The 14,298-nt window shown below is 45.3% G+C and overlaps 1 non-coding gene across 1 annotated transcript; it reads right to left on the minus strand.

Moving 5' to 3' along the window:
* Nucleotides 1–13,902: 13,902 nt before the first annotated feature.
* LOC136156465 (small nucleolar RNA SNORA26) lies at nucleotides 13,903–14,025 on the minus strand. Its single transcript, XR_010661015.1, has one exon. It is a non-coding gene; the product is annotated as a small nucleolar RNA SNORA26 (small nucleolar RNA).
* Nucleotides 14,026–14,298: the final 273 nt, after the last annotated feature.

Genomic DNA, 14,298 nt, shown 5'->3' on the forward strand with positions numbered 1-14,298 from the left:
CATGCTTTTCCTTTGCTTACCATACAGAATACAAGAAATGAGGACTCTGAAATAGAAACTGATGACTAAAATAAGGGCAAGAAAGATGACGTGTTTGCTTGGAGAGTGAGGTTTGTTTATTTGTGTTCTCTTACTGCAGAAGACTGGGTTAGACCTGAGGGCGGAGAACTGGGAGGCTGGAGAAGACAGCCAACTTGTGTTTCCTGACCAGAGAGCAAGGGGAAATGGAGTAACTTGATCCTTGAGGTGCCTTTGGTTTAAAGGGGAAGGTGACTTCTGGAAAATCTTGGGGCAAACACCAAAGGAACTCAGCATGCAGTTAATTCCAGGAAGAATCTTGCTTTTTGCCTCCCTTCTGCACCCACTCCCCATTTCTCTCTCTGCAACCATCAGAAATAGATTCTGGCTCTTTTCATGTGATGTAAACTTAAATCCCGGGCTAGTAATACCTTAGAGAATCTCCAGAAAACTGGAGAATGAATTTATATAAACTGGGAGGAATAACAAAGGCTGATGAAAGCGAGCACACAAACCAAATGGAAAGGACACTGGTGCCTTCTGCTCAGTGACAAACCCTCTAACTGCACAGCTGACCCTGTTGGGCCTGGCACCAGGCACCACCCGTGGTTCCATGATTTCTGCGCCACCTGCTTGGTGTTCAACTAAAGATCTTGTGGTGGGGGGATTCTTCTGTTGCAGTGGTCAGAAAGAGTTTTCCCAGGGCCTACTCCTGTGTCTCTCACCTCCTATTAAATGCTGGAGTATTTGTTACTTGTAGGCAGTGGCCAGTTCCTGGTAATACATCCACATCTTAGCCCCTCAGAAAACTAAGTGTGGGATCCTCAGAAGTTGCAGAATATGGAAAATTCCTCATCAGCGGAAAGGGGGGTTCAGATAGTAGTTGATCAAGATATAACAAAGGACAGCCCTGCAGCTAGCCCAGTGAAGAACATTATAAATTCAGTGCCCCATTTGACACAGTGCAACCCTGTGTCAAATAGACCAGGCATGCACAACCCTGTCTTGGAGCATACTAGACATTTATCCCTGAGTGCAAGCGAGGTTTCAGCCTCTTATATGGGGATGGTTGGTGCCTCATCCAGTATTATTTACATTTTCTACACTGAGAATTAAGCAGTTTGAAAGTTTGCATTACTGGGGATAGAGTAATTGGTCTAAAGCTATGGTAACAAATTCCCACCAAAACTGGTTTTAAATATTCTTTATTCACCGAGGTCCACTGTAGGACTTTCCTATTGCTACTGTTACATGTCACTACATATTTAGTGCCTTAAAACAACACACATTTATTATCTTATGATTCTGGAGATCAGAAGTTCAAGATGCATCTCCCTGGGCTAAAATCAATGTGACAGCTGGGTTGTGGTGGTTCTTGGAGATGCTAGGGCAGAATCCATTTGCCTTGTCCAGCCTCTAGAAGATGCCCCCATTCTACTCTCATAGGCCACTCTCATCTTCAAAGGTAGTTACAACTGATCAAGTTATTCTCACAACACATTATTCTGACACCAACTCTCTTTCCTCCCTCTATATGGACCTTTGTGATTCCATGGGGTGCCCATCTCAACATCTTTAATTTAATCACACCGCAAAGTCTCTTTGCCATGTCAAGTAACATAATCATGGATTCCAGGGACTCAGGTGTGGACATCTTTGGGGAAGCATTAGCCTGACACCACAGCCAGTCTCCTCAGTGACCACATTTCTGCTCCCTTCTGAAAGTCATCCAGGTGAAAACAAGTCAGTCCACGGCTTCTTAGCGTCAGCCAGTCAACAGCTGTGCCCTGAGCTCAGGCACTAGAGTCAGAGAGAGAGAAAAGGAGAAAGTCTATGGGGAGAGGAATCTGAGTAGCCAGTGCCTGGGAAGTTCCTAAGGACTAGAGCTGAGAGCTGCAAATGCCTTCATGAGAGCAGAAGGCTGGGGAGAGTGTTAGGAACTGAATGTATATCACCAGCCCCCCAACACCACCACCTAATTCATATGTTGAACCCTAATCCCTGTGGGGCTGTATTTGGAGAAAGCATTTTAAGGAAGATGTCGTTCAGTCATGTCCAACTCTTTGCGACCCCTGTGGTCTTCAGCATGCCAGGCTTCCCTGTCCTTCACATCTGGAGATTGCTCAAACTCATGTCCGTTGAGTCGGCGATGCCATCGAACCATCTTGTCTTCTGTTGTCCCCTTCTCCTCCTGCCTTCTATCTTTAAGGAAGTAATTAAGGTGACTCAGACGGTAAAGTATCTGCCTACAATGCGGGAATCCGGGTTGGATTCCTGGGTCGGGAGGATTCCCTGGAGAAGGAAATGGCAACCCACTCCAGTATTCTTGCCTGGAAAATCCCATAGGCAGAGGATCCTGGTAGGCTACAGTCCATGGGGTTGCAAAGAGTCGGACACGACTGAGCGATATAACTTTCACTTGCATAAGATTAAATGAGGCCATAGACTTGGGGTCCTGATCTGATAGGATTAGTGTCCTTGTGAGAAAAGAAACCAGAGAGCTTGGGCTCCTGCCCTACCCCAGCTCAACCACAGAGAAGCCCGGAGAGGACCCAGTGAGAAATCTGCTATAACATTTGCAAGCCAGGAAGAGTGTTTGCATCATAAATTGAATTGACATGACATGACATGAATATGAGTCTTTGTCTTGGACAACCAGCCTCCAGAATGTGTGGAAACAGACTGATGGTTAAGCCACCCAATCTGTGGTAATTTTGTATGGCTTGCCTGAGCTGACTAATATAGGAGGTTGCCTAGCCATTGGCCTAAGAATCTTCTCCTACCTGGGCCTTTGTGGGATCTGCCCCAATTTTGTTCATTTCCTGTAATTAGTACTCACAGCCTGCTTTCCCTTGTTAAGGCTTATCTGTGACTTTAGAATGAGAATTGATCACCTGGTTTAGGGTTTTATAGTATAAGTTATTCCATGTAACAATAACCTGCACAAAGGAGTTGGTTTTTTGGGGTTTTTTTTCTTTTTTGTAAGCAGTTTTTACATCTTCCCAAATATCAACCAGGCAGGTTTTGAACAGCCAGATTGAGAGTTTTGCAGAGTGACCCCATGAGAACATGTGGCCTGCATTTCCTCTTCTCCTGGGAGATTTCTGTGGTTTGGACTCTCCAGAGCCACAGACTAGGGTTTGGGTGCTGGTGAGGAATCTGTGGTGAGCCCTAAGGAGACCTAGGCAGAAAAGAAAAAATCCCTAGAATCAGAGCACGGAAGGGGGCTGGAGGGGGATGTGATAAGAGGCTGCTCTTATGGGAATCAAGGGGGTTGGAGGATGAAAGAGGTGGGTGGGCATGTGTGACTGTCCACCATGAGGTCAGGGGAAGTGCAAGAGAGAGCAGCTGCTCTTCTGGGACCAGAGACTAGAACCTTCTTTGCCATTCAGGCTCCGGTCATCTTCCTCCTTACTCTGCCTCTGTTTTCCCCTCCTCCTCCTTTAGAATTGACAAGGAAACATATTATCCCTTAGAGCCTTCGGAAGGTAAGGCAGTCCTGTCGACATTTTGATTTTAGTCTAATGAGAACTTTGTTGGCCTCCAACAAAATTGGAGATAATAAAAGTGTGTTCTTTTAAGAGGCTAAACTCATGGTCACTTATTACAGCAGACATAGAACATCAATTCAATGTGTCTGTTACATTCACTTTAGAAGTTGTAAGATAGGGGACATAATGAACCCTGTATGGATCTGCAGGTTGTCTGCTGACAGGTCAAGCAATATTGGTACTTCTTTGAAGCATTTCATTAGGTGTCTTTTTTCCTCTCTATTTTTTCCCCCTCAAGGACTCTCACCCTATTTCCTGCACAGTTGTACCCAACGTGGTTCTCATTTACAGCAAATTGGAAGACATTGATGATGACACAGGTTGATTTCATTTGTTTTAGAATGGGTTCCAACATGTAGAGGGAAATAATGTAATTTATGAAAAGTTAAATATTGTAGAATACTCCATCTTAAAGATACACTGTTTTGCACCTTTTTTTTAAATTAGGGTAAAGAACTACATTTCAAAGGGTGAAACACAAAATAGCTTTTAGGAATTTTCCCCAAAAGTAATTTGTGATTTGATCCTGACCAGGTCTGAAATTTACATGATTCATATGCTGCTGTTTTTGTAAAATCTTTGTCCACAAAATGAAGTTTTTTAAAAGCATTACTTGAGTCTTCCATTAATTACTGATTATATTATCAATTCCTAGAGTCCCCAGCAACATTGGGATGAAGGAAAAATTTCTGGGATGCTTGAATCACCACACAGCAAAAGATACTCAAATTTTACTACTTTATCTTAAAATAATAGTTCATAGCTTGACTGAGTTTTCACCCATTCTGCTGACTCTGCCAGTGAATTCCTCTATAGAGACAGCCAGGGGTGCTGATGGAAAATATGTAATTAGCTAAGTGTAAAAAGCAGAAGTTGAGGTCTTTCCATCTACGTCAAAAATGGGGCCTGTCGCTCTACCTCAGGGCTGAGTCTCTTGAAGGATCGTTTTGTAATTGGTGGTAGTGGTGGTGAGTTTCTGTGTTCATGTTGTTGCTTATTTTATTTTTCAACTGTTACTAGGAATTAACTGTGGAATGAGTGCTTGATTTTAATTCTGGAAGGCAAGAGAATGTAACTAAGGACATTTGTCAAGGAATGTTTGAAGATCTTCATGTTAATTTGTGGTTCAACAAATCTACTGTTTAATTAAAGATTTTTAATTAAAAGAGAACAAACTTATATATGGGTTTGACTCAGTGTTATAGAACAATAGGTCTTAAACTGTGATCTACAGCTTACCCGCATCAGAAACATATGGTTGCGCTTATGTGAAAAATTCAGACTCTACGACTGCACACCAACTAAATCTCTGGGAAATGGAAGCCAGGAAATAGCTTCTTTAATCACAAGAGCTCATTCTAAGATTCTCTAAATTTAAGAACCACTTTTTAATATTTTTAAATAGGAGATTCTTATAAAAAGGCAAGACAGTAAATCATTCTTTTAAACTTAGACTTTAAGTGTTAGTGAGGTGAGCTCTTGGTGACAGTTTGTCTTCCCTATTCTTCCCCACTCAGCTCTGGGACTGGTGCTGAAATTAGAAATGAAGTAGGTGAAGAACAACTTATTTCTTTATATATATATTTTACTTTAATGGCCATCAAAAAGGCTATTACATTTCCTCTCACCAACCCTGTCCACCAGTTATGTCAGTCTTAAACATACACTTAGAGCAATGTATATGAGTAACTATCCTACATTTGCTCATATATACACACTTTCTAAAGCACTATGAAGACACAGACAACGCTTTAACACAGCTGGGGGCTGCTTGCATATCACTTTAAAATGATCACTGCTTTGCTTTACACAAGACTTTCATTAGGCTTGCTGTGGCCTTTAGTTCCCAAATCTCAAAGTGAAGTTGGAATGACCAAACAGGAAAGCATATTTAAGAGTGAGGTCAGTACACTTTTTGGAGACCTTAGTAGATACAGGAAGAGAAGGGGATGACAGAGGATGAAATGGTTGGATAGCATCACCGACTCAATGGACATGAGTTTGAGCAAGCTCCAGGAGATGGTGAAGGACAGGGAAGCCTGGCGAGCTGCAGTCCACGGGGTCACAAAGAGTCGGACACGACCGAGCGACTGAACAACAATACAAACAGGAGGTCTAGGCTAAACACGAGATGACATCTGGGAGTCACCACTCCCACCCCATGGATTCAAAGAACTCAGGTGCTGCAGGGTAGACTGACGCCCAGCCTGACGGTGACCCAGCTGTGCCGACCCCAAGTCAGGCAGTCAGGCTCCTGCCCACACTGTCCTGCAGGGCCCCGCTGCTCAGGCCTGTGCTTTCAGATCTGCCCAGGAGCTCCAGTGTGGGGACCACACGCTCCAGTGGGGGGAAGCAGGTCCTGTTTCCCCTGACCTGACCCTCTGAGGACAGGTGATGAGGCAACAGATGTCTGTCGCTGGCTCCCACACCCCAGGGTGTTCAGAAGCAGCGTCACAAGGTCCTCTGCTCACTAGGCATGTTTTCCTTAGTGCTGAGCCATGGGGACCCTGGCTGGTTATTCCTCAACTGCAGGAAAGGCCCTCTGCCTTTCGCCCTGCTCATGAGGCCATATCTCGGACTCCTTCCAGACCCTCCAGTTGGTGTGGAGGAGGGCCCAGATCCTCCTCAGCAGACAGGGAGCTGGGAAGAAGGGGCGCAGGCCCATCCTTCCTGCTGTTTTAAGGACCTCTGTTGGCTTCGCTGCTTGCATGTCCCCTGGAAGGTAAGCGTCACAGGACTGGGGTGCATGGCAGGGCCCTTAGGGGTTTCACCTGGAGACCAAAGTAACACAGTGGAAGTAAGAGTCCTTCATCAGGTCCTGCTGGGGCTCACTGAGGCTGGAGAGGGCTGAGTGGTGACAGAGCCAGGATCGCGGTGGGAGCCTGTCAGGAGGATGAGCTGAAGGGAGGGCTGAGGTCTGGGCGAGCAGCTGGTGCCCCCAGGTTAGAGTGAAAGCTTCCCGTACCACCTGTGGCCAGGTCTCTGCACAAAGCCACTGCACACCAGGTAGCCAGACCCTACGGCTCCCTCTTCAGGGGCCAGCTCACTCTCCAGTTCACTTGGGAGCAAGAGAATGGCTTCTGTCATTCCCTGGGGGGACGAGAGCTTAGTATGAAACATGCGCATAGAGACATGATCTCCTGTAGGAAGTAGAGGATGTTTTCTAGACTGAGAATAGTGTAGAAGTGTGAGTTGGTAGGTCTGGTCAGCTCTGTTCTCTCCACCTTCTCTCTTTGCTTCTCTAATTGGTGAATGGTGTGGTCAGGGACGAAAGGGGCCTGGGAGTGCCCTCCCACCCCTGGAAATGTGACTGAACTGAGGCTGAAGCCTCTGGTTTTCTTCTCTGAGAACTCTGTTCTCATTGCAGAGCTGAGGTGTGGACTCCAGGCCCGGACTGTGGAAGTAAAAGGTGGAGACTGTCCTGGGAAATGCAGGCAGGCAAGTCACACATTTGGGTAGCAGAGGCTCTCTGCTCATCTGTATCTCCAAACATCTTGCCCAAACCAGCAGCAGACCATGAGGACCTCAACTCCTGAACATAAAGCCTTGTGGACCCTGTCTCTCCTCCATGTGGGTTCTTTGTGTGTGTTTCGCATGCCACGGGTGAGTTGTTCAGGAGGCTTTATTCCCTAAAAAGCTGTTGCTGCTGTGGTGTGGGCAGGACAAGGGCGTGGGCAAGGCCAAATCCCCAGCGTCAGCAACCTGGGGGAGAGTGTGGGAGGCAAGGCCACCTCGGTCAGTGGCTGGGGGAGGCCCTACAGACCTGGCCCCACCACTTGCCAATCACAGGACCAGGGCACAGAAGTCAGCAGGCAGTACATGGGTAGATTTAGGATGGATGAGAAGTCAGGATTCTGGGGACCAGACCTGGTTAGATCTGCAGTGAGGACAGTTGTGCTCTGAGCTCAGATACAGCAACAAAGGGAGGGGAATGGTCCTTACCCCTGCCTTGCTGACTGTAAAAAACCAGTAGAGGAAAGCCTACCACAGTGTTTTGAAATCTGCGAAGTTCTTCCAAGGGCAACCTTCAGATTCTCGCTAAATAGACCAGAAATAGGAGGCCCTGGGCCTCTCCTACTGCTTCCGTGTGCCCATGGAGCTGAGCCTGTATTCCAGTTGCTCCTGCAGGTGGTTGTTAATGTAGATGGACTCCTCTAGGTGCTGGTGCAGTTTCCAGATTTCACCAAGATATTACTCTAGCAGGTCAGCCCCTGCAGTCACCCAGCAGGACAGGAAGAGGTGGGGATGGAGCACCCTGGTCACTCGTGGGGCCCACATTGTGGGTGGGGCTCGGCCAGCAAAATCCCTAAAGATCACCATCCTCTCTCACACAGACATCCACAAGTTTAGGTGAGCTTGCGTGAAGAGTAAACTGGCTTCAAACACAGGACAGGTGATGCTAAGCAAGCCCCAGTGGCCTCCTCCCACACAGGGGTATGTGTAAGGGAGTTGTAATATATGGCCAGTTCCCTGGGCAACTGGTAGGTGTAAGGCGTTTCCCATTGTCTAGAAAAATAACTGAAGGCTGTGGATCTCGGTCTAGACCCTAGACAGATGTGACCTTTTCCTGAGTTGACTTGAGGGTACAAGGGAGGCGCTCAATTAACCTTAATTCCTCTCCTTGCACTGACCCTCGACTGAACGCACCTTCACAAGGAACAATGCTCTTCCTCCACCCTTAGAGAGACGGCCTAAAGTAAAAGTGGGTATCTCATGGACTTCCCTGGTGGCCCAGTGATTAAGAATATGCCTGCCAATGGAGGGGACATGAGTTTGATACCTGGACCAGGAAGATTCCACATGCTGCAGGGCAACAAAGCCCATGCGTTCACCACAGCTAGTGAAGCTCATATGCTCTAGAGTCCTGACTGCATAACAAAAGAAGGCACCACAATGAGAAGTCTGTGCACCGTAACTAGAGAATAACCTCCACTTGCTGCAACTAGATAGAGCAAGGTGCTGCATAGCAATGAAGACCCAGCACAGCCAAAAATAATAAATAAATAAATTTTAAAACGTTAGCACCTCATGTCAACTCATCCTGTGTGATTAATGATTGGTACTCAACAATTCCCTCAAATCACTTTTATTATGGAAGGAAGAAAGCTCACTCAACTCTTCCAAAGAGATCTGTGATGTGGTCTTTGGGAGCAAAAATGATTGTACTGATGTCTGCTGTTTAATGTTTCAACTAACCATCCCTTGCCTCATCAAGGCCATTGCCTTTGGTTGCTAAAATTTTGAATATTTGCCATCTCCAGTCCTTCCAGCAGGTAATCCAGGTGAATTTGCTTTTCCAAAGGAGATTGGCCGATTCTATGTCCTGTTATTTGCAAACAGACCTTAAAATGCCTTTTCTTAGCTCTTCTTCCTCCAACCCTGATTTGGAACTGCCAGTTCAGTCTCAGTCACAATTATCTACTCCTCCATAAATGGCTGCACCTGTGTTTGCATAAAAACATCTCTAGTATGACATTATCTTTGTCTGTAAGATACTGAAGTAGGAATTTGAAAGCTGATTAGAGAGTTGGAAAAAACACCTCAAAGAAAAGAACAAAAGATGCAGGAAAGAGCAGTGGGTGGGATGCTGATGACGGACTCCATCAAATGTCTCATTTTGCCTGGACACAGCCTTTTTCTGAGAATCCCAGTTCTCTTCTGGTGGAACTGGGCTGCATCCCAGCATTCACCTGTGTGATGCGCCTCTCCACCAGTTGGAGACCAGGGAGCTAGGAGTTAGAAGGAGAGTTTGAATTGCGTTGGTACACAGGGCACGTTTATGGGGTTAGGATCTGTGTAGAAACAGCCCCACTTTCTGTTGTAACTCTTGATGATGGAAGATGTTCTGTGAATGTTGGCACCTGGCATTCTGGAAGGGTCTGAGAGTGGGCTGCGAGGGGACCAGGGTGCAGGGACCGAGAAGGATGTGATGAGAGCACAGAGGTAGTCACTGACTCACTCACACCCCTGCTCCGCCCCGAGGCCCAGGGTGGGGAGGATGAGGGGTGCACTTGGAAGGACTTGGCACTGCTAGGGCCCTTCCTTTTCCTCACTCTGTGAGCAGGGTCTAGAGGAGAAATGGAAGAGGATGCCCTGGTAGAAAAGAGGTGGATCTAAATGAGACTTCATTTCACAGGCTGACCTACTCAGCTTTGTGTTTACCTGTGGGTAAGCTGGCACATGGAGAGCCTGAGGATAGGTCTCCAGTTATGCTCACTTCCTGAGGTCTCATCTGTACCACTGGCCACTGCTGCCCAGTTCTGTCCTGGAAGAGAGTGGGGCTGGGCAGGGTTGGGCACCATCCTACAAAGGAGACATTTTCCCTTGAGAAGCCCCCTTGACAAGGGACTTGTTTTACTTAAGCTGAGTCATGCCTGTTGCTGCTAGGATTTCCAGGTCTTCATTGTCAGCCATTTGTTTAATGTTGGGGCTTATTCCTTCATGAGAATCTCCCTGGAATTTTTGTCTGAAATGCAGTTTCTCAACTCTTATCCCCAAGTTTACAACAGGCCCTGTAATGTCTCTGGTGTAGATTTCCTATACTGTGCAGCCAGCACCCAGGGATTGGGGCCTGTCTCCTGTATGATATCACAGTTAATCATCAAGGTTAGTACTACTTTCTCTATTTTACATGATACATTCTTCTCCATCATACATGAGATCCATATGCTCAAAGAGGGTAATGAAATCACCATGCAAAGCAGACTTGGTATTTTGGTGGAGTTGGAATTTGCATCTTGGACTTCTGTCACCAGGGCTGTGCTTTCATTGTTTTCACATAGACACACGGTAGGATCTGTGGAAATCGGGTAGGGAGCAGAAGACGTCAGTAAGAGTTAGTGATTCCTGGTAACTAGTATGGATCTGCTTGACAAGTATTTACTGAGTGTTCTCTGTGGCAAACTTTGAAGAGGCTCTGGGGTGGAGAGTTGACTAAGGCACAGAGAAGGCCTGGCTCTCAGGAACATGGCCTCTAGCACAGGAGTCAGATATTTTACAGAGAAGCACATCTAATTTTAAAATACAGACTGTGACGTATTTAACATTCATGCATTCCTTGGTCCCACTGTGTCCACCAAGTTGGTAAACACAGTATAAATATGGGACTACTGGAAGGAGATTAGACTTCTCTGGTGACTCAGATGGTAAAGAATCTGCCTGCAATGCAGGAGACCTGAGTTCAATTCCTGGGTCAGTAAGATACTCTGGAGAAAGAAATGCCAAGTATAAATATAGCACTATTGAAAAGAGATGAAATTCTTTTGGGGAAATGTCCGTCAGGTATTTTTATTTTAGGAAGGAAAATAAGAAGTACATTTGATCAAATGTCCCCTGAAATTTAGCCATGGGTTCCTGGTGCTTTTGGATACAAAAACTTGTGGTCAAGGTTTGTGTGGCAGCTATGCTGCTTAAGGGTGTGGGAATTTAGGCAAAATCTCCACATCTCTCTGGGCCTCAGTTTCCTCATCTGTAAGAGAAGGTTATTCCAATTCTCCAAATTCCTTTCCTGCTGAGTTTTTTCTGAGTGCATAAGAGACTGAGATGCATGTTAAATGTGCGCTGGGATCTGCAGCCAAGACCTGATCTTGGTTCCTTCTCTGTGTGTCTCCTATAGGAGCCTCAACTGGGCCCACACACTGGAAAACAGAAAGAAGAGACGGATGGAAGAAAGGAAATCAGCAGGTTCAGAGGATGAGAAAACCCAAAGAAAAGCAAGGTAATGGTCGAGGAGCTGTTTGCCAAGGAAGGTGAGGATAAGGACAAGTTGAGGTTGGAAAGTTCAATAGGAAGTGAGGAATGCACAGCATCGTCTAAGTTCTCTAGGAGCAAGAGCTGACCAGGAAGGACCAGGAGAGTAACTTGGTCCATAGTGAACTTGTGCACCTGCCGAGGAGATCCACACGATGGATCAAGTTGGCTTATACTGCTAGGAGCACCAACTCCAGGAGGAGGATGAGGTTTATACTGCTGGGAGCACCAATTCCAGGAGGAGGATGATGAGACCTTGAGGCTCTGCCCTAGACCACCAGCCTGAAACATGGAAGCGCCCACATGTGGATGTCCTCCAAGTAAGTGTGCAATAAGGTGGATAAATGGTGTTTGGAGAAAATTAGAGATCTTCATTCTTATCAGGGGCCAGGATAATGGGACTCATTTCTGAAGCAGAGATGGTAATAATATTCTTCTGCATGTACAATTTTGAGGGTTTACACACATCATCTCTTAACTATATGTTGAATGCTTAATTTGCAGACAAGAAAGAGTATGTATACTGTTCCGTTGTATAAATTTGTAAAAAAGGCAAATTCATCTAAACTGGCAGTGGTTGCTTGGGCCTAAGAGTTGAGTGCGTAATGCACTACAAAGGGGGACGAGGAAACTTGTGACCAGTGGAAACACCCTGCATCTTGACTCTGGCTGTGGTTTCCATAGTGTATACATCTATCAAAATTCATTTAGTTGTATATTTTTAAATGGTGCAGTCAAGAGGACTCATATAAAAATCTACCACATTTCTCCATACCAGCAGTATTAGGAAATGAAATTCACTAAAACATAATAGAGAGAAACATCCATGATCATTTAATGCTTAAGAATATAGACACTGACGACTCCTGAAAACTATTGCTAAGGGAAAGAAAACCTAAATAAACAGAAATATACATTATATTCATAGATTGGAAGACAATATTTTTAGATTGTCAAATCCTTGTTCTTCTGAATAGTATTGCAGCTGACATTTGGGGGGAGGTATAGTTTTGCAGGCGAATTATAACATGTAAGTGGAAATCAAAGTATGTCAATTAGCTAAGACGGAGAATTAGGTTGGAGGATTTACTCTACTAGATTTCAAAACTAGTTAGCCAAGAAGGAGAATTAAGTTGGAGGATTTACTCTACTAGATTTCAAAACTCAGGTTAAAACTACAGTAATTAAGACACTATATGGGGGAAGTAAACAGAACATAAATTGATTAATGAAAGAGGAAAGAGTAGAAAAGTTACCCACACCCATATTCTGTGTTTTAATAAAGTCACCAATATGCACCACGGGGCAATGATAGACTTTTCTGAAAAATATCTGTTGTGATAAACAGTATCAAGTGAGAAATTATTAATACATTGGGGAAGTTTTTGGTAGAAATGCAGTATAGGCAAAGGAAACAGCTAGTTGGAAGAATCTGAACAAGAGTGAACTGGAAAATGTAGGCTGGGGTTTCGGAGTAGAAGGGACGCTACCCGGGTGTGGCTCCAGCACTTACAGCAAGGGGGTCTTGGCCCGTTAGAGACCCTCTCTGTGCCTCAGTTTCTTCAACTGCAAAGCAGCAGAGAGTTATGTTTTTGGCACCAGTCAATTTTGAACACTAGAAGTACCATAAATGAAATAATCATCCCCTCGAATCATGAGGGAGGTCAATGAAGTCAGTGGGTAAAATTAAGTGCACACCTGAGTACCTTTAACAAATAGATTCCAGGTCCCACCTCAACTCGCTGAACCACAGTTGCTTCCGGAGAGGACTGTGCACTTGTCTGGGTGCTAACTCTCCGGGGTGATTCTTACAATGATCAGCTTGGGGAAAGAGCACAGTGAGCTGTATAACTTTTACCCAAACACAGAAGTAGGACAGAGCAGAAGCACAGGGGTGTTTCCAATCCAGTGACTAAAGCAGAGGACTATTGGGAGACTTTAGAATTGAAGGACTAGGCCCATCTGACCCCATTTTAGTCTTGTCCAGTTTACAGCAGAGACACAAGTTCTTGGGGAAATATGCCTGTGGCAGCTGACCATCCACCTTGAGGAAAGTGAGAGGCCTAATTTTTAATTCAGTCTGGTTTTAAGTGAAAGCTAAATTCACCCTTGTTTGCTCATTGATGGGGCCAATCTTCTCCAAGCTGCCACTTTCTAAAAAATAAATTGCATTGCTATAAATGCAAACTTCAACAACGGTGTTTGTTATAAAATTTTATAAATACCCAAGCCATCTAACAAGAAATCAAAAAGTTAGCAAGAGCATTCAATTTCAGGAGAGTTCGGTCCAATAGAGCACAGTCACTGAGAGAAAAGATTCTTGAGTTGAAAGGAAGCGATCCCTTTCTGTCCTGGGACGTCCTGCTAAGTTCAGTGGGCTGGGAAAGCAGCTGCCCATTCTAACAGATGGGATTCTCAGGTGGGGCTAGTGGTAAAGAACCCACCTCTTAATGTAGGACATGCAAGAGACATGGTTTTTTGTTTTTCTTTTTATTGTCAAATCGAAGGTCAAGTTTAAATTTAATGACTTTGGTATTAACTATACACATTCTAGTAAGTGCTAGGACTTAAAATCTTCTGATTCGGTTGTGACTCCAGACAGGATCCAGAGAGGAGTTCTAAAAATCTCTTCTCTGGGTTTTACGGAGACTTTCTTTACCCTCCTGTGTTAGCCTCTTAAGGCACTGCGTCAGCCTTAAAAGGGCAGTGGAAAGGGCGAAGGAGACACGGTTTTGATCCCTGGTCAGGAAGATTCCCTGGAGGAAGAAATGGCAAGCCACTCCAGTGTTCTTGCCTGGGAAATTCCATGAACAGAGAAGGCTGGAGGGCTACAGTCCATGAGATCACAAAGAGGCGGACACGACTGAAGCAAATTAGCACGGCACACAATCTGACAGACAGGCTGCTCTTGCCTCCAGATGGTGTCTGGTGTCCTGACACACGAAAGCACTCAGGGAGCCTAGAAGGGCCCAGCCAGCAC

The sequence above is a fragment of the Muntiacus reevesi genome, chromosome 1, assembly GCF_963930625.1.
Source record: "Muntiacus reevesi chromosome 1, mMunRee1.1, whole genome shotgun sequence".
NCBI classification, from domain to species: Eukaryota; Metazoa; Chordata; class Mammalia; order Artiodactyla; family Cervidae; genus Muntiacus; species Muntiacus reevesi.